This window comes from Tamandua tetradactyla, chromosome 14 (assembly GCF_023851605.1).
Source record: "Tamandua tetradactyla isolate mTamTet1 chromosome 14, mTamTet1.pri, whole genome shotgun sequence".
Taxonomy (NCBI): domain Eukaryota; kingdom Metazoa; phylum Chordata; class Mammalia; order Pilosa; family Myrmecophagidae; genus Tamandua; species Tamandua tetradactyla.
This window is the reverse complement of record NC_135340.1, coordinates 37,883,577-37,905,709: the sequence shown is the minus strand read 5'-3', so window position 1 is coordinate 37,905,709 and position 22,133 is coordinate 37,883,577. Positions and strand designations below refer to the sequence as shown.

General features: G+C 37.2%; 1 pseudogene; it reads left to right on the top strand.

Annotated features, from left to right (window-relative positions):
• Positions 1-5,274: 5,274 nt before the first annotated feature.
• LOC143655317 (olfactory receptor 4N5-like) overlaps positions 5,275-22,133 on the top strand; it is a 32,853-nt pseudogene continuing 15,994 nt past the window's right edge.

Sequence of the window (22,133 nt, the reverse complement as noted above, 5' to 3'; positions counted from 1 at the left end):
CTGAGATATTGTAGTTATCAAAGAAATCATTATCATCACTATCACCATCATCATTATCCAAACATATTGAGGTGCATTATTTTATATCAATCATAAGTCATATTTTCATAAATGAAATTCTTCCCTATACAAGCATCTATGCAATAAAGCACTCTGGATTATGCATTCAAATACAAACCATTCCAAAATGACAGTATTAATTTATGCTGTAATTTTATGTTTTCCTATAAATTGAATCAGATTCTAAGTATCATTTATTTAATTTTTGGTATGTATGAGGCACTTTGAATACAAACTTTCTTATCTTCCTAAGAATGAAAAGAGAAAATATTATTTGCATATTATCAGTAGGAAACTGAACCTTAGGTAATGTAATGAACTTGTCACAGAAACTATAAGAACTAGACCCAGGGTCAGATCTCATAACTACCTACAAAATCTATGCTTCTCTATTTAAAATATATTTCTATCTATATCTTAATAACATTACATTTTTTGTTTCCTATACCCTCCTTCAGAAGTCATAATTTCCAACAGACAAATATTTCCACAAAGAGGATGCAACATTTTTTCCCCCATTGATCTGGAAGTAAAGACAGTCATCAAGCCATTTCTACCTACAATTCAATAGAAAAAAGTTACTAAACTCATTGTGATGATTGAACTCAATTATCAAAGTTTTCTAGTGTTGCTGTTACAGAATGGAGCAAGGAAGATCATTTCTGAAGTAACAGTTTATAGTATTTGCATTTGGGGTAATAAAAGTAACTGAAAATTACAATAACCCAGTAGAAATGACAGCTTGATGCACCTCACAAAGTAAAGAATCACTGTTATCTGAGATCTTGGAAGAAGAAAAAAGAAACATACAATAGAGTGTAAAAGAAGGCAGCTATAAATATTGAGTCCCAAAATAATAATAATAATAATAATAATAATGCTTTTAGGAGCTAAGAATATTTTCTTCCTAAATTGTGCATTTATTAAGCAATTCCCAATTCCTTTTTTATCTTATTTTTCCTTATCAAGGAGATGCTGGTGGAGTTAATTTTACAATTTGTCTTAGGTTACAGACTAATTATGTGGGATATGAGTGAACTAAATGAGAGCTCAAAGATCCTATGGACATGGACATTCTAACCAATGGGAATTTTTATAATTTCCATTAAGTGAAAGGGGAAAGAATTTGTTAATTTGTGCACAAGATAGATGTATTTTGTTAGATTGAAGCTAATGCCATTTTTTGAAAGTTTAAATAAAGGTAGATTGATATGTATGGAGGCTGAAAACCAAAGGGGAAATTATTCTGAATGTTTGTCTGTTGACTTTTAGCACAGTACTAGCTTTTTACAGTTTCCTCTCTATGTTGGGGTGTTACAAGCCTAAAATTATATTTCCTGAACTCTGTTGCAAACTTTTACCCCCGTGTGGGCCTACCAAGAGGACAGTCACATATCAGAAGGTGAGAAAAAGGGAGAAACTTTATATTTCTCTACTGCTGTCTCTGGCTGTGGTAGTAGTGGCTAAGTGTGGACTTCAGCAATGTTGCTGTGGTAATAGGCTCCATAGGGTTAGTTCATCCAAGTCATTGAACCAACAAACAACCAACCCAGCAAATGATGACATGAACTTTGGGTGGCAACAGAGAAAAGCATGGTCAGTATTGAGAGTCAACAAATAGTACATGCTACTCCCTAAGTTATGTTTATCTGTTCCCTGATTTTTAAGACTCCCCTATATTGGACATTCTTTTTAAACCACAGTTGGAAATTTTCTAAATGCCTTTATAAATAGTTGTGACCAGATGGATACTAAGACTCTCACTTGGACTCTCCCAGGTTGAGAGTCCCCTTTCCAACAGTTTCTCCTTCAATAAATATGTAGCTTTGATTACATTAGGTAGGTTGTTTCACTTCACAGTCACTTGTGCCAGTGAAGCTTTCTCCTTTTGTTAATGGACCTGAATGTGTCTTGGAGAATGTTTTCATTTATGACTCATGCCCTTCTCCTAAATGGGTATAGCTTAGCAGATGCCCACCTTCTGTCCTATCCCCAAGGAATGGTGTATTTTCTCAGATGATTGTATTTCAATTTTCTATAGCCCTTAGGACAATTTCCAGAGGCTCTATATGATTGTTCATCATAATTTTCTTCAATTAAATATTTGTTTTTTGGGAGAAAGTGTCCATAACACTCCTCACTCTGCCATTCCAAAGTCTTCACTTCATTTATTTCTGATACAGAAAATCTGAAAACAGTATTTTGGAACTCACCACACTACTCTGTGTATACCATCACCTCTTATGCATAGCATATTACCAAATCTCCACAATTCTAACTGCTAATTTAACCACACCTTCCTCTCCATTCCCCTGAATAGACTTTTGATTAGGCCTTCATCATTTTTTATCTAGATTATTGTAATAGCACAGTAATTATTCTTCCATACTGCCACTGCCATGACTTTCTGAAAACTCAATTCTCTTCATAGTTCTTATTTTACCCCTTCAGTGGTAACCCACTAGCTGTAAGATACATGCCAAATGGCTTTGATTGTCTTAATCTAACTTTCTGTCTTCATCAAAAACTCTCCATTCTTCAACATCCCCCACCAATATTCGTGTATACTTCAAATATAACACTTAATTTATGTTCCCTTAATATGTCAGGATATTTTGTATTTCCATGAATTTCTACATTTAATGATCTCATCCTGTCTTCTCCATGTAGCAAATCTTATCTTATCACGAAAGGCACACGTCTTTTTTGTGAGAGTGGTGACCTTTTTTTATGAGAAATTTGCGTCCTTCACAAAACAGTTTGACTTGTTGAATACCTGTATTATTACAGGTTCAATGTAGGAAAATATCTCACAAACCCTGAGCTACCTTTGGAACTTGCTGCAGGGGGAGAAAAATAGCCCACATGATTAGTTCAGAGGTTTGATAGACTAATTACAGTCCTTAATTTAAATGTATTTATAGCTTATTACAATAGCCCACTTACAATTCTTAATTTATGTGTTTATTAACCAATCACTATGTATGCACATCTCATACCCCTCTCCTTTAATTTAATCTAATAGCCCTTATGCTCTGCACCCAGGCACACGTCTCTCCCTTGAGCAGCCTACACTCACCCCTTGAGCTTGTACTGTCTTTCTCTCTTCAATAAACTTTATCACTTGCTTAAACCTGCTTGTCTCATCCTTAAACTCTTTCTTGCATGAGACCCTGAACTTGGGGTGGGGCTCCATCACCTTGGAGCTATGTTAATACCTTTCTTGGTGAGTCAGCCAGGAGTGACTTAGACCCCATGGATTGCCTGAAAAGTGTACTTAACCACATTTTATGGGCCTTTCCCTGAGCATTTCCTCTGAAAAGGGAGTCTGATATCTTAGCCACATATTCCTTCCCTCAGGTCCAGTTATGGAAACACCCAAGGCTGGCACCTGAGATATTTCCTCCCTAAGGTTTCTTTGTTTGTGGCAAATCCCTTGGTTCACTGTCAGTGAACTGAAGCCTGGTCCTTCACATATAGATGGGTATACTCATCACTCTACCACCAATGTAGGCAGTAATCTAGGCAGTAAATTAAAAGTACAGACACACAGAAAGATGAGTGGGTCAACTCAGCAGCATCAGAATGGTACAGGGCCATCTGTCTCCTGAGTCTTCAAGGATCCCAGGGAAGCCCTGGAGTAGGGCTCCTGATCCCACAGTACCAAGGAATCGGTGCTTGACAGCAGGTTGTAAATCAGGGGTGCCAGGTGCAGGTATTGAAATTTGCCTTTTTCTTCTCTTCTTTAAAGATGCTTCCAGCATTCTGACTAACAGTCCATTGATCTGCCTGCTGTGAAATTGATATGAACTTCTCACACAGAGCTAAAAAAGGAAAAAGATTTTTTCTACTGTATTACTTCTAGCCACAATATCACCTAGAGAATGACCAATGTTGGCCCACAAATGGAACAGTCAACTAAAACCCTATCTTATAATCAGATATCTTATGTATAAAAGAGTGAAAGTGGCAAGAGAATCCTTATACACAGATTTTCATGGCCTTGGATCAAGATAAATCCATGAAAGGCTCTTGCAAATTATATTAACTCCAAGAAGACTGTCAGGAATCCTCTCCTCATGACCCTTCTTCAAGAAAAGGGACAGATATTTCAGATGGCATTCTTTAAAGTAGCCCTCCCCCCTACAATCCTGTCCCAGAAAGTGAAGTGCTTCCAGGCCTCTTTAGAGTTGAAACCTTGACCCCCTCAGCACCCTCTTCACCTCCACCCTAGCTTAGCCTGGCAGGCCATACTCATGATGGGGTCCTATACCATAACACAGAGGAAAAAGTGAAAGAGGATGGCATGTTTCCCATACAGTAAGTAGAAAATAGAGACACAGGGACCATCTGTATTCATGTCCCTTCTTCTATGGCTAATCTGGTACATTATAAGATACAGGAAGTTTCTCAGAGGACCCCCTCAAACTTTATAGAAGAATTTAAAAGCCTTGGAATTCAACAGGGGGATAAGCAAGTCATTCTTTTCTCTTATTGCACTCTCTAGAGGAAACATCAAATTTGGACTGAAGCACAGGGCCACACAATGAACTTGCAGGGCAGCAGTTTTTCCAATATGCTAGGAGCAGTAGCAGTTCCAAATGTCGATAGTTAGGGTGATCCAAACCAGCAGAGGGGTCAGCTAGACTTGAAAGCCAGGGACCACATGAAAACTTCTCTATTAGTTACCTTTCAATCCATAAATTACATGTTATAGAGTATAATTCAGTAAGATAAAGAGTACCCCACTCTATTTCAAGAAAGGCTGATGAAGGTGATTATAAATATGTCCAAGTAGACCCTGATTCCCCAAAGGGGCAAATAATGCTTAAACCTATTTTATTGGTAAATCAGTTTCTGATATAAGGAAGAACCTCCAGAAACTGGTCCAGACCACAAACTCCTATGCATGATCTCATGAATACCACTTTTCCCTGTTTTTAATAACCAAGACATAACTGTGGAGGAAGAAAACGTAAGGAGAGACACAAACAAAGCTCAGCTCATAGCTCTACCATGAATGGCAAACAGCTGTTTCCCTGTGGGCCACTCAGAGCAGTGGAAAGTATGGAGTACTGGAAGTACAAGTGTGTTCAGGGGTGTCAAGAACACACAGATCTTTCCCAAGGTGCAGGAAAGCTAGAAATGTGGCCTGGTAATGCATGGAGTCCCAGAGGGGAGTTGAGCCTCCTCCCCCCACGATGAAAAACCCTGATGACCGCTCCCAAGCAAGACTCAGAAGGCCCAAGGCCACTAGTGGCTTTGTGGACATTGCCAAAGGACATTGATTTTGATGAGTCCCAGGTGATTTCTGATGTAGCAGGTAAGACAATTGATCTCTTAATTGACACAGGAGCCACTTATTGTTTTGACCTGTCACTCAGGCAATTGTCCCCATGAACCTGTCATATAGTAGGGGGTATATGGAAACCTAAAGCTGTGAATTTCCCTCAAACTCCTCTTTGTAAAATTGGCAGCATACTTTTAAACCATTAGCTATTTAGTACCAGAGTGCCCTACCCCACTTCAAGGAAGAGATTTGCTATAAGCATTGGGCATGTAGATCTAATGAATTGGCTTCTTGTCTCCCCAATGTCTTGAGGAATTTGAAGGGGAATCCTAGCCAGAGCCAGAGATATAAATAGACTCATCCCTCCTGAATATGATAACTCAAATTAAGCCAGTAGCATGGGAAATGGAAATAACTGGAAATGCCACTCACATCTCCTTGATCATAATCAGTTATAGACAGAACTATAAGAGGAGGTGGTAATCTCTTAAATTTGAAGAGAGTGAATATCCAACCCCTTATCCAGAATTTCCTAGAACTGGCTTCCTGGTCCCTTTTCACTCTGCCTGTATTATCCATATCCTGCCTGTAAAGAAGCCAATGGGACATATCAGTTGGTGCAGGACCTCAGAACCATGCACAACTTTGTCATTCCCCTTCATCCTATAGTTCCTATCCCTTATATGCCTAACAAAATTCCTAGCTCTACCTTGTGTTCCTTTGTTTTTTATTTAATGGATGCCTTCTTGTGCATAACTTTTGTGCCAGTTTGAAAGTATTATGAACCACAGAAAAGCCATGTTTTAATCCTGATCCAATCTTGTGGAAGCAGCTGTTTCTTTTAATTCTAATTTAATACTGCAAGGCAGAAGCTTTTGATTAAATTATCTCCACAGAGATGTGAGTGTGACCTTTGATTAGATGAGATGTGATGACCGCCTGTTCCAGGTTGCTCTTGATTTGTTTACTGGAATCCTTTAAAAGAAGAAACATTTTGGAAAGAGTCAAAAGCAACAAAACCAAAAGAAACAACAGAGCCGAACTGACAGACAGAGAACATGGATGCAGATGTTTGGAGGTGTTTATAGCCCTGTAGACATCAATGTGAAGTGTTAAGCAAGCCATAACTTGAGAGAACCTAGGGAAGCCAAGAGATGAAAGTCAGCCCCAGCGAATCAAAGTGAGGAACCCCCATAAAAACAGAGGGTGAAAGCAACACAGCCCTGGAAGAAGGGACTGGCGGTGCCAGCCATGTGATTTCTCAGTTGGCAGAGCTGTTCCTGACCCATTGGCTTTCCTTGAATTAAGTTATCTTTACTAGATGCCTTAGTTTGGACATTTTCATAGGCTTAGAGCTATAAAATTGTAACATAAAATTCCCCTTTTTAAAAGTTGTTCCAGTTCTGGTATATCACATTCCAGCAGCTTACAAACTAACACAACCCTATACCCAAACCCCCAGTTTTCTTTGCCATTGAATGGCAGGGGCCAGAGGACACTACCCCAACCCAGCTTACTTGTACAGTTCTAGCTTAGAGGTTTAAAGATAATCCTCATGTTTTTGGAAATGCCTTAGTACAGGATTTAGCCCTGTTAAATTTAGAATTTACTGCACTTCTTCAGTATGTAGATGCTTTTTGGATATGCAATCCCATTTAAGAGGCCTCCTTTCAGACACCCTTACCACACTTATTTTCTTAGCTGAACGAGGGTATCTCTTTTCAAGTTACCTTACAAAAGGTTCTTTACCTCCAGTTCATCCTTACCTCAGCGGAGAGCTCATTGTCATCTGAGAGAGCTCATGTCATTTTCTCAGTGCCTTCTTCTGGGACTGTGTTAGTTATATTCAGTTGTCAACTTGGCCAGGTAAGCATACCTAGTCTTGTTGCTGCAGACATAAGCCAATGGTATGTGAACCTCATTTGTTGCTAATTACATCTGCGGTCGGCTAGGAGGCATGTCTGCTGCAATGAGTGACATTTAACTTAATTGGCTGGTGCTTAAGTGAGAGAACGCAATGTAGCACAGCCTAAGAAGCTCGGCATTACTCATCTCAGCACTCATAGCTCAGTCCAGGCCTTTGGAGATGCAGAAAGAAGTCACCCCAGGGAAAATTGTTGGAACCCAGGGGCCTGGAGAGAAGACCAGCAGAGACCATCTTGTGCCTTCGATGTAAGAAAGAAACTCAGTGGAAAGTTAGCTGCCTTTCCTCTGAAGAACCAACAAAATAAATCCCCTTTTATTAAAAGCCAATCTGTCTCTGGTGTGTTGCATTCCAGCAGCTAGCAAACTGGAACAAAATGCAAGGTGTACAAATTTGTTTTGGACAAAAAAACCCACATATTTCATAATTCCGTTTATATGAAATGTCTGGAATAGTCCAATCTATAGAGTCAGAGAATAAATTAGTGGTTCTGATGGTTAGGTTCCTGTCAACTCATCCATGAAATGATGCCCAGTTGTTTGGTCAAGTAAGCACTGATCTAATTGGGATCCCTGTGTACTGCCTGCAAAACCAACAAGTTTGTTTGAGGTCTGTATGAACAGATTAGTACAGCTTTTATACAGAGAGTGGGGTGCTTTTATTGCAAATAGCAAAAATTTGGAATGGTTTTATAAGTGGGCAAGAGGAAGATTCTGGAAGAATTGTGAGGTGCTGTTCTAGTTTGCTAGCTGCTAGAATGCAATATACCAGAAAAGGAATGGCTTTTAACAAGGGGAATTAATGAGTTGCTAGTTTACAGATCTAAGGCCGAGAAAATGTCCCAATTAAAACAAGTCTATAGAAATGTCCAATCAAAGGCATCCGGGGAAAGATACCTTGGTTCAAGAAGGCCGATGAAGTTCAGGGTCTCTCTCTCAAGTGAGATGGCACATGGTGAACACAGTCAGGGCTTCTCTCTCGGCTGGAAGGGTGCATGGCAAATACGGCATCATCTGCTAGCTTTCTCTCCTGGCTTCCTATTTCGTGAAGCTCCCCGGGAGGCGTTTTCCTTCTTCATCTCCAAAGGTCGCTGGCTGGTGGACTCTCTGCTTCATGGTGCTGCAGCATTCTCTGCTCTCTCTGAGTCTCTCTGAATCTCCAAAATGTTTCCTCTTTTATAGGACTTCGGAAACTAATCAAGACCCACTCAAATGGGTGGAGACATGTCATCCCCTAATCCAGTTTAACAACCATTCTTAACTAAATCACATCAACCAGGGAGATGATCTCATTACAGTTTCAAATATACAGTATTGAATAGAGATTATTCTACCTTTATGAAATGGGACTTATATTAAAACATGGCTTTTCTTAGGGGACATACTTCCTTTCAAACCAGCACAGGTGCTTTATAGAAAAGACCTAGGTTGTTCTGAAGAGACTGTTCGTAGAAATATGGACAATAATGGTATTTCTGAGGAGGAATTAAAAAGAAATTATGAATGTGTCATTGCAAGTTAGAACAAAGGCAACCCTTGTTTAAAGTGGTAGAGAATTTGGCAAAATTGAATCCTGATGTCAGATGGAAAGCAGAATTTGAATGTGATGTGCTTGGATATTTAGCTGAAACAATATCCAAACTAAATGTAAAAGCTGCTTTCTGGTTCTTCCTTGCAGGTTAATGTGAGAGGAAAGTGATAAATTGAGAACTGAGTTCTTGGGTACAAAGAAACCAAAAATTAATGGTTTGGATAATTCTGAGTTCCAGAAAGTAAGTCCCCAGAGGATAGTGCCCCATGTGAGGATTTAACTGAACATGGACCAGTCAGCCACATCAGTGCAAGTCAGGATTGGAGATGGAGAAATTCAGAAAGAATCTGTGGAAAGTCAATGTCTGATGGGTGGGATCTCTGTGTGCCACAAGCAAAACCAACAAGTTTGTTGTTAGATCTGTATAAATGGAACCACATACAGCTTGGACTGAAAGTGACAGAAAAAGGACATATTGAAGTAGAAATGACTTCAAAGGCAGGGCCATGGTAGATGAGGTCAGGAGCAAAGAAATCTTGTCAGATGAAGAGAGCAGATGCACCCATGTATGTAGAATATGTGAGTATGCCCCCAAGTTTGGAAATGGTGGTCCTTCTGTCCTGTTGTTCAGGAAGAGTGATGCTTCCCCCATTTTCAGAGAGGGTGGAGCACATTGTTGTGGGATAAAAGAGAGTTTGACCAGCACCCCCACTATTCTGAGGGGTTGAGCCTGTGTCCCCAGAGATTGTAGACAGTCCAGTATTGCTCTGATACTTGAAAAGGGTGAAACCTAGAATTTGGCCACCACCCAATGTGGTTGATGAGGGTAGAAACAAAAGCATGGCTTCTGTGCAATCCCCTTGAGTAGAGTGCCACTCTCACTCCATCAGGGCAAGAAGACGAGGCATAGTTCTACAAATGGCTCTTAGATCTCAAAATCATATGAAGTATGTCTGGCAGGTTTACATAATTCTTTGGGACTAGTGCCCCATGTTTTTCTTCAATTTCTTCCTATGGTTATGGTAATGTTATTCTGTAACTGTCCTTCCAATGTATATTGGGAGCAGATAACTTGTTGTAAGTTTTACAGGTCCACTGCCAGAAGGGAATTTTGCCCCAGGACAGACAACACCTATAATTGATTTTGATGAGATTTTGTACTTAATATTGTTACTGAAATGATTTATGCTTTTAAAATATTGTAATGGAAAGAATGTATTTTGCATATGGAAGGAATATGACTTTGGGGGATCCAGAGGTGGTAGTGTGAGGGTTTGGAGGTGTTATGGACACCAGAAAATTATGTTCTTAATGATAATACATCCCTCTGGGTGTGGACATGTTATAAGTAAGATCCTTTGGTGAATAACATCTTAAGATGTGACACACCTCTTTCAGGGTGTATCTTAATACTCTAACTAGAGACCTTTGTAATGGAAAGAAATTCAGACAGAGAGAAAGAAAGTCCCAGAAGCCAGAAGCTGAAAGCAATAAAACCCAGACGAGAAAGGAGAGACCAAAGATGCCACTATGTGCCTTGCCTCTAACAGGGTAGTCCAGCAACACTGCAGCCTGTCTTCAGTAAGAAGGTATCATCTTGATAATGCATTGATTTGGGAGTTTACTTGGTCTTATAAACTAATAAATTACTTTGCTGGTTTGAATCTGTTACATACACTGGAAAAGACCATGATTTTTTCATCCATTTCTGTCGTGGCAGACCTATTGTGGGTGGGATCTTTTGGTTATGGTATTTCATTTGAGATGTGACCCAGCCCGTTCAAGTTGGATCTTAATCCCTCTACTTGAATCCTTTGTCAAAAGGATAAAAGACAGTAAAAGTTCAGAAAGCTTAGAGGGAAATTCCCTGGAGATGTTAAGAAAGGACCCAAGAAGCTCAGAGAGGAGACCATTGGAACCAGAAACTGAAAGTAGCAAGACCTGGGAATGAAGAACCAGCAGATGTCACCACATGACTTCCCATGTGACAGAGAAACCCCAATTGCCAGCAGCCTTTCATCAGAGAAGGTATCTCTTTTTTAAAACCTTAATTTGGACATTGTCATGGCCTTAGAACTATAAATTTGTAAATTCATAAATTCCCATTGAAAAAGTCAACCCATTTCTGGTATCTTTAGCAAATTGAAACCATGCCCATTGTTAAATGCCAGCTCATTTCTGGTACATTCTTTTTTGGTAGGTTAGCAGAACGAAAGTGGTTGTCTAGTGGTAGAGAGGGTGGAAAATAGAGATCTGTGTTTTTGTGTCTGGCTTCTTTTACCTAGCCTAATGTTTTCCTGTTTCATCAATGTTGTAGCATGTATCTGTGCTTGATTCCCTTTCATTACCAAATAATATCCCATTGTATGCATGTATCACATAGGGAGTATCTACTAATGGAGACACCATTTCCTTTGGGGGATGATGAATGTGTTTTAAAATTAGATCATCATAATTTTTGCACAACTTTGTTTATATATTAAACATCTACTTACATACTTAAAATGGGTAAATTTTATAGTATATTAATTCTATATAAGGCTATTGAAAAAAGTCAAATAACAAGAGTATGTCCATGGCTGCCAGTATGTGAAAGCTAATTTTTGGAGCCACATCACTGTGTGGACCATTTCTCCTTCTTAAGGGTCAGAATGTTCCAGGGGGTTATGCTTGGATTTACTGTAGTTATACATTTGAAAGGAAATTGAACCAGGCCCTAAAGAGTTAAGGACAGAAGGAAGTTCTAGCTTAATATAGTGAGGGAATCTGTAGAACTAATGTTTTTAGGGATATATATCAAGATGTGTACATCTCATATTGATACTGGACAAAGATGGTGAGTTCTCTGCCTGGTGTATTCAAATAACCAATTCCTAGACACCAAAGTTTCAAAGAGACATAGAGTTTATTGCTAGGCACAAATCAGGAGGTAAGATGGCATACTGGCCTAAAAATCTTTCTCCCTGAGTCTAAGGTATTCAAGGTTTTTGTGGATTCTAACAAGGGGTGATGAACTCATTATACTTTCAATGGCAAGTGTAAGCAGAAGGGGAGAAATAGTTATCATTCAATAGCAAGCACAAGCAGAGAGGAAGAGTGACAGATTTATCAGATCAATAGCAAATTTAGGCTGAAACAATTTACAAATGTCAAGGAGTAAGACTGTGTTTGAGCCAGTGAATGGCTAACTCAAGTTCCTCTATTAGCATTAGGGTGTTTGTTTGTCCTTACAAATTTCTAAAGTAAAAACAAAAAAAAAGGTGTACTCTAATGTACCAGATTATTTGATAAATCCTAAAAGCTTGGTTACAACATTTCAGGGTTCTAGGCTCTATCAGAGTCTATGTGTTTTATTATTTTTAAAATAAAACACGTCTTTACTGGATATTTACATTTTTTCTGGAGCCCTTTAACTCTATCAGTTCTTCATTGTATTGTTTGTTTATGACTGCTCTTCCACTGAAGAAATAAAGGGATTCTTTGTAAGCTACCTTGGGCTCTTATATTTAACCTTTAAATTCTTATTAATGAGCATTTCTTACTATTCCTCTAAGGACCCAGGGCCTGAACCCATCCCCTCCCTCATTTTGAGAGCAAGTCACTGTGCAGACCTGTCTACATGACTGGGGACAGATGTTAATGGTCAAATAATGTAAAACTCCACCCCCTTATCACTTTTGATAACCAAATCTCATTAGAGTCTGCTGAGACCTCATTGCAAACATATCTTGTGAGACTGTTAAGCTTTATAAGCTGCTCTCTTGACCCACCCTTTCCATTTTGCTTTTTGTTGTAGACTGTTGGCTTTTATGTCCACATCAGCTGTCACTGAAAGTTTTTCTACTGTTAGTAAGTCCCAAATTAAACTCATGGGGAACTTTTTGCTTGGTGTCTTCTTCAGTTTTGTGGTTGAGCTAGACTGGAACAATCCCTCTATAAGACATTGATAGAACTTAGCGATGAGAAACCAACTCCACTCTGTATAGAAATTGTTATTCATTCATCTTTCAAGAGCATGAATTGAGCACCTGTAGTGATATTCTCCTTCACTAGGATGTTTTCACAGATCACCATCAGTAAAATCCTTAGCAATCAGGCAGTACCTCTCACCAGGGATTATTTGTGCACCATATGCTACTTAGAATGGAATATTCTTTGCCCAAAGGGCAGAAAATGAGTCAATTACAAATCCCCATTTAGTACCTGTTTTCCCAGAATCAGTTATGTTGGTTTATGTCCTCGGAGAAGTAAACATAAACATAGGACTAGAATATATGCATATAGTGTAATATCATCTAACAATAAAAGTCAAAGATTTGTTAACATTAAAAAATGAACAAAAGCAACAGAAAATGGTTTAAAATAGTGGAAACATGCATGAATACCACACAAATGAGAACACAATGCAAGGATATAGCAAGTTTGCTATAGCAAGGGAGTCAGACCCCACTGTTTGCATTTGGCAGAAACTCAAAGGCTGGCCAGGAAATGTAAAAAGTTTATAGTGGTGAAAAAGGGAGGCTTCAGGTATACTCTGATTAGTGGTGTTTGGCACAGAGAAGTGTGAATTGAGGTAACTAGAAACTGGGCATCTTACATGATCAGTAAGGGAGCATATTTTGCTCTTTTTAGTTGGTACTAAGTTGGAAGTGGTAACAAAAACTGTGGAGATGGCTATAATTAAGTCTAGGCTATTTGGGGCAGATTACTATAGAAGTTGTGGTTTGATTTCCTGGACTAGTTGCTGCAGATCTTAGTCCAAGTTCTATATTTACCTATGGTGTTACCATCGTCTGTTGTACATTCAATCTGAATAGAATTTGGAATGGTGCTTTTTCAACAGTATAGGCAATAAAACCACTCATTGCTGCATTGTGGAAATGATATTATTATAGAGGGGTATATTGTTTTGCTTCTCTACCAAGCATCTCTCTCTTTTTTTTTTCTTGGGAGAGTTCCTATAGCCAGTATCTAAGTACATTCTTCAGGGTCAAAGCAGGGCTAAGGGAAAAGAACTTTAGATTAGCTTGGCTCTATAGATATATTATTATTTTTTGCATGTTTATTTTAGTACTCTTTTCTGCATTTCTGTGTGCTGAATTTGTCCCTCCCTTTACTCATTTGTTCAAATTAAACTAGCAGCATGGTATAATTAATAGTACTTTACCAATTTCAGCAAAATAAAACATAATCCATCAGTGAATTATATATTATGTTACCCTTTCCTTTTCCTTAGCACTAAAAGCCTGATTTATATTTCAAAATGTAATTTAGAGCATTTGAATATTAAACTATATTTGTCTACATGTATCAATTTTCAGTTCAAACTGAGGAATGTAGTTATCAAAAGGTAGATCATTTCAAATGACTAGGTAAAGTTTTAGTCTTCTTATTTGAACAGCTAATGTGTCTTAGCTTTTGAAGGATATATATATATGCATACATCCCTCAAAATAGCATGAGCTAAGCAGCAGGAAGAAAAATTTTGAAACATGATCATTCCACATTACTGATGGAAGATACATTAGTCATTTGGGGTGAGGGGTTTTGTTTATCTAAACATATTTTAATTATTAATTCAGTAATACTTTTCACTTTATGAACTAATTCAGAAAGGTAGTAGACAGAGCTCTTTCACATTGAATCATCTCCTAGAATGATTTTCTTTTTTCCTCTGTACTAAGGTGACTTTGGTTTTAAGTACTTAAGGCTTGATTTTGAACTGATTCCTGTTTCTTGAGTTGACTTTCCTTTACCTGGAATAATAGGATAGAATTTTCTATGGTATCAAACATCCGCCTAAAATGCAAAACAAAGAGAGAAAAAGGAATATAAATACTTATAAATATATAGACAAATAAATGAAATGATGGAGTCTATTTTTGTACTTTATGTTATTACTTTTTTGTAATTTCTCCAATTTAAAACCTGTTAGACTTCTATCTATTTTGTCACTTTATGTTTCATATAAGCAGCAATGGGAAAGAAACCACTGACTAGATATGATCTTCAAACACCAATGTAGTGCTACCACAGAGGGATATTTTCTTCAAACTTTCAGTTTGGAATAAACAAAAACAAGCATGTAATTGTAGAATAATTATGACTAAGTTTAAAAAAGAACACATTAATTTAGGAAATAAAATAGAAGATAGAAGAGAAACTTTTGAATTGCCAGAAAGCTATAATCTAGCCTGTGTCATAGAGGAATAACTTGATAGAGACTTGGATAAGACATGGTAGCACTGGAGAAATTAGCATTAAAGACCTACCTGCTAGCTATTTCTTTAATTTGAAGTGTTACCACCAAATCATTCAATAAACCTGGCAGCAGGGCACACCAAAATTGCCAATTAATTGTCCTTTGTCTTTTCTCAGTTATCTAAATTTGACTGTAAATGCTTTGAGGTTTCATTCTTTACTTTCTTTCCCAAACTGTTGATTATCTTATGCTCTTAATAATAGCAATTGTTGATAAAGTAAAATAATATTTTAAGCTATGATTTGTTACTCTGTTAAGAACTCTCTGACTTGCCTAAAATATAAGAAAATAATAATCATCTATCTCATGCCTTGTTTGCTAGTATAAATATAAACATAGACTGCTTGCTATTATATTTTGTAAAAATGGAGATAATTTATTTTTCAAATTTATAGTAGAGGTGCTGACTTTTAAATTATAAATTAAAATATCTAATTTTACTAAAATTGAAATTATACACATACTCATATATATAATCACACACGCACATACATATATGAGCTGAGCAGCAGGAAGAAACATATATATATATGTATTGCGTGTGAGAGATTTTATATATATGATTAAGAGGTTGCCAAAAGTAAAGCTTTGGTATGAAGAAAGCTCAAACTCAGTCAGTCACCAGCTCCCTATACCTCTATGTTGAAGCAGCTATGAAATATCAATAGCTGCAGAAATGTCCCAGCTTCAAGGAGCAGGTAGCTGGCACAAGGACAGCAGGGGAAATCTAGTCCCCCAAAAGTTGGGGTTGAAGTTTGACGTTGGTCTGGGGAATTCCTAAGGGATCAGCACAGACACGAGCATAGGTTTTGACCATCTGTGAAGGAGCAGCTACTCAACTCACACAAGATCTCCTAGAATGTAAAAAGCAAGTTCACCGTTTTTTACCTCTTGATTGTGATTTTTGTTTTGTAATTCTCCTGAGGAACAAGTGTGTATGCTGGCCCCATTTCTAGCCTTGAAAGCACGACCCAACTCTATACTGTTTACAGTAGCCTCAACTTAGATTCACAGATACAAACTGGTTGAAAGTAAAAAGATGTTTTTTAAAAAGTCATGCAATTATTAATGAAAAGAGAGCTGAGGTGTCTATAATTGACTTTGAGTAAAAGACTGTCATGGGAGACAAAGGAGGACCTTATATATTGATTAAAGAAGAACCTAAAAGCTTGGAAAAAACAAAGGCAGAACTTATGGCAATGAAAGACAAAATAAAAGAGATGAAAAACAAAATGCAGACAAACAACATCAGATTTGAAGAAGCAGAAGAAAGGATTAGTTCTAGTTGACAAGCAATCTGAAATACTACATACAAAAGAACAGATAGGGAAAAGAATAGAAAAATTTGAGCAGCCTATTAGGGAACTTAATGACAGCAAGAAGTGTAGGATATACATGTTAAAAGAGTTCCAGAAGGAGAAGAGAAGGGAAAAGGGACAAGAAGAACAATGGAGGAAATGGTCACTGAAAATTTCCCAACTCTTATGAAAGACATAAAATTACAGACCTAAGAAGTGCAGCATATTCAAAACAAAATAGATCCAAATAAGACATAATCCAAGATACTTACTAATCTGATTGACATATTCCAAGATGCTTACTAATCTAATTATCAAATGTCAAGGACAAAGAGAGAATTCTGAAAGCAGCAAGGGAAAAGTGGTGCATCACATATAAAGACACCTCAGTCAGACTAAATGTGTATCTCTCAGCAGAAACCATGGAGGCAAAAGGGCAGTGATATGTTAAATTTAAGACATGAAAAAGAAGAAAGCCAATGAATATTTCTATATCTCACAAAAGTGTCCTTCAAAAATGAGGGAGAGTTTAAAATATTTACAGTTAAGTAGACACTGAGAGAGTTTGTGAACAAGAGCCCTTCTCTACAAGACATACTAAAGGGAGCACTACAGTCAAATAGGAAAAAACAAGAGAGAGAGTTTTGGAGAAGAGTGCAGAAATGAAAATTAGTAGGAAGGGTAACTAATATTGTTAAAAGAGGGGGAAAATAAGATACAACAGATAAAATCCAAAAGAAAAAAATAGTTGAAGAAAGTACAACATGTATAGTAATAACACCAAACATTAAAGGATTAAACTCCAAAATCAAAAGACATAGATTGGCAGACTGGATTAAACAGAAAACAGAATCCATCTCCATACTCTTTATAAGAGATTCACTTAAGACCCAAGGACAAAAACTGGTTGAAAGTGAAAGATTGGCAAAAGAAATTTTATGCAAATGTCAACCATAAAAGAGTGGAGGTAGTTATAACAATACCAGACAAACTAGACTTCAAATTTAAAGCAGTTAAAAGAGAGAAATATGAACACTATATAATAACAAAAGGGACAATTCATCAGGAAGACATAACAATCATAAATATCTATGAACTGAGGCAGAATGCACTAAAATACATGAAGAAAACAATGACAACACTGATGAAAGCAGTTAATATTTCTACATGATAAATGGAGACTTCAATACACCACTCTCATCAATGGAAGGGCATCTAGACAGATGAACAGTAAGGGAATGGAGATCTTGAATAATATGATGGATGAACTAGACTTAGACATTCACAAAACACTGCACCTGATAACAGCAGGATACACATATTCCTTAAGTACTCATATTTCTCAAGTTCCCCACATTTGGGGGCACAAATCAGGACTCAATAAATTTAAGAAGATCAAAATTATGCACAGAACTTTCTCAGATAATAATGAAGTTGGAAATCAATAACAAATAGAAGTTTAGAAAATTCACAAATTTGTGGAGACTAAGCAATGCATTCTTAAACAATCAGGGGTCAAGGAAGAAATTACAAGATAAATCAGTAAAATCTCAAGGTGAATTAAAACGAGAACCCAACATATCAAAACTATGGGATGCAGAAAAAACAGTGCAAAGATGGAAATTTATTGCCCTAAATGCCTATATTAAAAAAGAACAAAAAATAAAAATTGAATAATTAACTGCTCAATGAGAGAAAGAATAGAAAACTAACCACAAAGCAAACAGAAGGAAAGAAATAACAAAGATTATAGCAAAGATAAATGTAATTTAGAACATGAAATCAATAGGGAGAATCAACTAACCAGAGGTTGGTTCTTTGAGAAAGTCAACAAACTCTTATCTAGGCTGATAAAGGAAGAAAGAGAGAGGATACAAATAAATACATAAAAGGAAGGGGCACATAACTATTGACTTCCATAAAGAAAGGAGATAATGAGAGGGTACTATGAAAAACTATGTGCTAACAAACTAGACGACCTAGACAAAATGGACAACTTCCCAGTAAAGCATGAACAACCAATACTGACTTGAAATGAAATAGAAGACCTCAACAAATCAATCACCAGTGGAGAGTAAATCAGTGATTAAAAAATGCTCAAAAAACAGAGGAAAATCCATAACTAGATGGTTTCATATGTGGATTTTATCAAATATTCAAGAATGGAATAACACCAAACCTGCACAAACTCTTAAAGAAAATTGAAGAGGAGAAAAACCTAACTAAACCATTCTCTGTTGCTAACATCACCCTCATACCAAACCAAACATGTTGGAATGGCTTTTTAAATAGATAGGGGGAAGATTTTGGAAGAATTGTGAGGAGCTTGATAGAAAAGGTCTAAAATGCTTTGAAGAGACTTTTGGTAGAAACATGGACTCTAAAGATACTTCCAATAAGGCCTTAGGCAGAAATGATTCATGTGTTATTGCAAACTGGAAAGAAGGTGAATCCTTGTTGAAAAATGCAAAAAGAATTTGGCAAAATTGGCTGGTTTGGATTAGAAGGCAGATTTTAAAAGCCATGAACTTGGATATTTAGCAGACGAGTCTTCCAAATTACGTGTGGAAAGAGAAGCCTGGTTTCTCCTTGCAGCTTATACTGAAATGTGAAGGAAAGAGATAAACTGAGAACTGAACTTTTTGGCATAAAATAACTGGAAAATGGGGACCTGAAAAACTCTGGGCTTCCAGAAAAGGGGAACCCAGAGTATTCTGTCTGAAATGATGATTTAGCCAAACATGGAAGCAGTCAGCCATTACAGGACAAGCAAGAATTTGAGATGGTGTTATCCAGGAAGGATTTGTGGAAATTCCTTTTGTCTCATCAGCATGATCCTTGCGTGCTACATAGAAAGCAAACCAGGGTGTTGTGGGATCTTTGTAAATGGAACTGCTGCCAGTCTGGACTAAAATACTCAGAAAAGGGACAAAATGAAGGTAAAATGTCATCAGAGACAGAACCACAAACGCTAAGGTCTGAAGTCAAGAAACCATGGGCCAGGAGAGTGGACCCACCCAAGTACTTGGAGAGGGTGAGTCAGCCCTAAAGGCAGTAGGTGAACCATTAGCCTTGTTGCATTGGAAGAGTTGTGTCTCCTGAAGATTTGGAGAGATGGAGCACAATCCTTGGGGATCTGTGAGAGCCGGGCCTTTATCTCTTTGCTTTGGAGGGATTCAGCATGTGCCCCTGAGATAACAGAGAGCTGGTATGTGGCCCTGATGCTTGAAGAGGGTGGAGCCTAGAAAAAGTGGTCTCCCCAATGTCCCTTAAGGTTGCATTTGGAGAGAGGCAGGGCACTGTGTACAGGCCCTTGGAAAGGATGCTTTCTAAAGCCCTGAACATAAATGATTCTAAGACTTTGAAATCTAATGGAGTTTTGCCCTGTAGGTTTCTAGAAATATTTGGGTCCAGTGACCCATGTGCTCTTTCCAATTTTTCCCTATAGAAATGGGGATATGAATCCTATGACTTTCTTTCCTTTGTATGTTGGCAGCAAATAATTTGTTGTGAGTTTTATAGGTCCAGAACCAGAGGAGAATTTTGCCTTACAACAAAGCATGCCTGCAGTAGACTTTGATGAGATTTTTTACTGTTTCTGACTTTGTTTTGTATTTATATTGTTATTGAAATGGTAAGGCTTTCTGATATTTTTATAAAATGAATGTATTTTGTATTTGGAAAGAACATGTCTTTTGGGGGTCCAAATGATGGAATGTGTTTGTTTGAATCTGTTGTGTACCCCAGAAAACCCAAGTTCTTTAATCCTCATCCAACATTGCTGGTGGAAATTTTTGACTGCTTCTATGGAGATGCAATCCATGCAATTGTAGGTGGTAACTTTTGATTAGATGGTTTCTAACCATCCAAGTTGGGATTGCTTACAGGGGCCCCTTAAGAGGGAACTATTTTGGAAAAATCTATAGAGCCACCAGAGCCACCAGAACCAAGAAAGCCAACAGAATGGACAGAGCCCCAGGGAAGCCATTGAGTTGAAAGCTAGCAAATTTTGCCATGTACCTTTCAGGCTGACAAAGAAACCCTTAACATAATTGGCCTTCTTGAACCAAGGTATCTATTCCAAGATTCTTTAGATTGAACATTTTCATAGCCTTGCTTTAATTTGGGCATTTTCATGACTTTTTAAAAATGTTTTTATTGACAAAAAAACATACAAACACACACATTCTTAACATATGAACATTCCATTCTTGGTGTACAATCAATGGCTCACAGTATCATCACAAAATTGTATATTCATTACCATGAATAAATTCCCCTTTTAAAAAGTCATTCCATTCTGGTATATCACATTCTGGCAACATGCAAACTAGAACAGTAACTAAACCATTCTATGATGCTAACATCACCCTCATACCAAAACCAAGCAAGGATACTACAAGAAAAGAAAATTAAAGACCAATCTCTTTAAAGAGTATAGATGTAAAAATACGCAACAAAATCCTTGCAAATTGAATCCAGCAGTACATTAAAAGAATTATACACAACGGCCAAGACTTTATTGCAGGTATGTAGGAATGGTTCAACACAAAAATAAATTAATGTAATATACCACATCATTAAATTAAACAGGAAAAACCAAATGATCATCCCAATTGAGGCAGAAATGGCATTTGATAAAGTTCTGTATCATGTCTCGATGAAAACACTTCAAAGGATAGTAACAGAAGAAAATTTCCTCAACATGATAAAGAGAACATATGAAAAAACCACAGCTAACATCATACTCAATGGGGAAAGATTGAAATCTTTCCCTGTAAGATCAGGAACAAGGCATGAATGTTCACTGTCACCACTGTTATTCCACATTGTGCTGAAGGTTCTGGCTAGAGCAATTAGGCAAGAAAAAAAAATGCATCCAAGTTGGAAAGGAAGAAGGAAAACTTGCGATTTTCACAGATGACATGATCCTATATGCAGAAAATTCTGAAAAATCTATAATAAAGCCATTTGTGCTAATAAATATTACATAATATCTGTAAATTATATAATATAATAAATATTATATCAGCATATGGTAGGATATAAAATCTACACACCCAAATCAGTTGTGTTTCTATATACCAGGAATGAGAAATCTGAAGAAGAAATTTTTAAAATTACATTTACAATAGCAAATAAAAGATTCAAATATTTATTAATAAATTTAATCAAGGACATAAAAGATGTCTACACAGAAAACTGCAAAACTTTGCTGAAAGAAATCAAGGAAGACCTAAAGAAATGGAAGGAAATACTGTGTCCATGGGTTAGAAGAGTAAATATAGTTAAGATGTCTATTCTACACAAATTCATTTATAGATTCAATGTAATACCAATTAGAATCTTAACATATCCATATCCAAAAGAATGTGCTAGTTTTAAATTGTTATGTATCCCAGAAAAGTGTTGATTTTCTAATCCTGATTCAATATTATAGGTCAGGACCCTTTGATTAGATTGGTTCCACAGAGATATAATCCACTTAATTGTGAGTGATGCCTTTTGATTAGATGGAGATATGGCTCCATCCATTCAAGATGGGTCTTGATTAGTTTATAGAGTCCTTTAAAAGGGGAAAATTTTTGGAGAAACCTCAGATGCTGACACTTGGAGAACAGTTGCATCAGAACTAACACAGATGTAGATGTTTGGAGGTATTTGGAGGGCTGACAGAGAAAGCAGATGCCTATATATGGGTAGGGACCAGAAGACATCATCATGGGCCTTCCCATGGGATGCTAAGCAACTCAGAGTTGAGACCCAGAA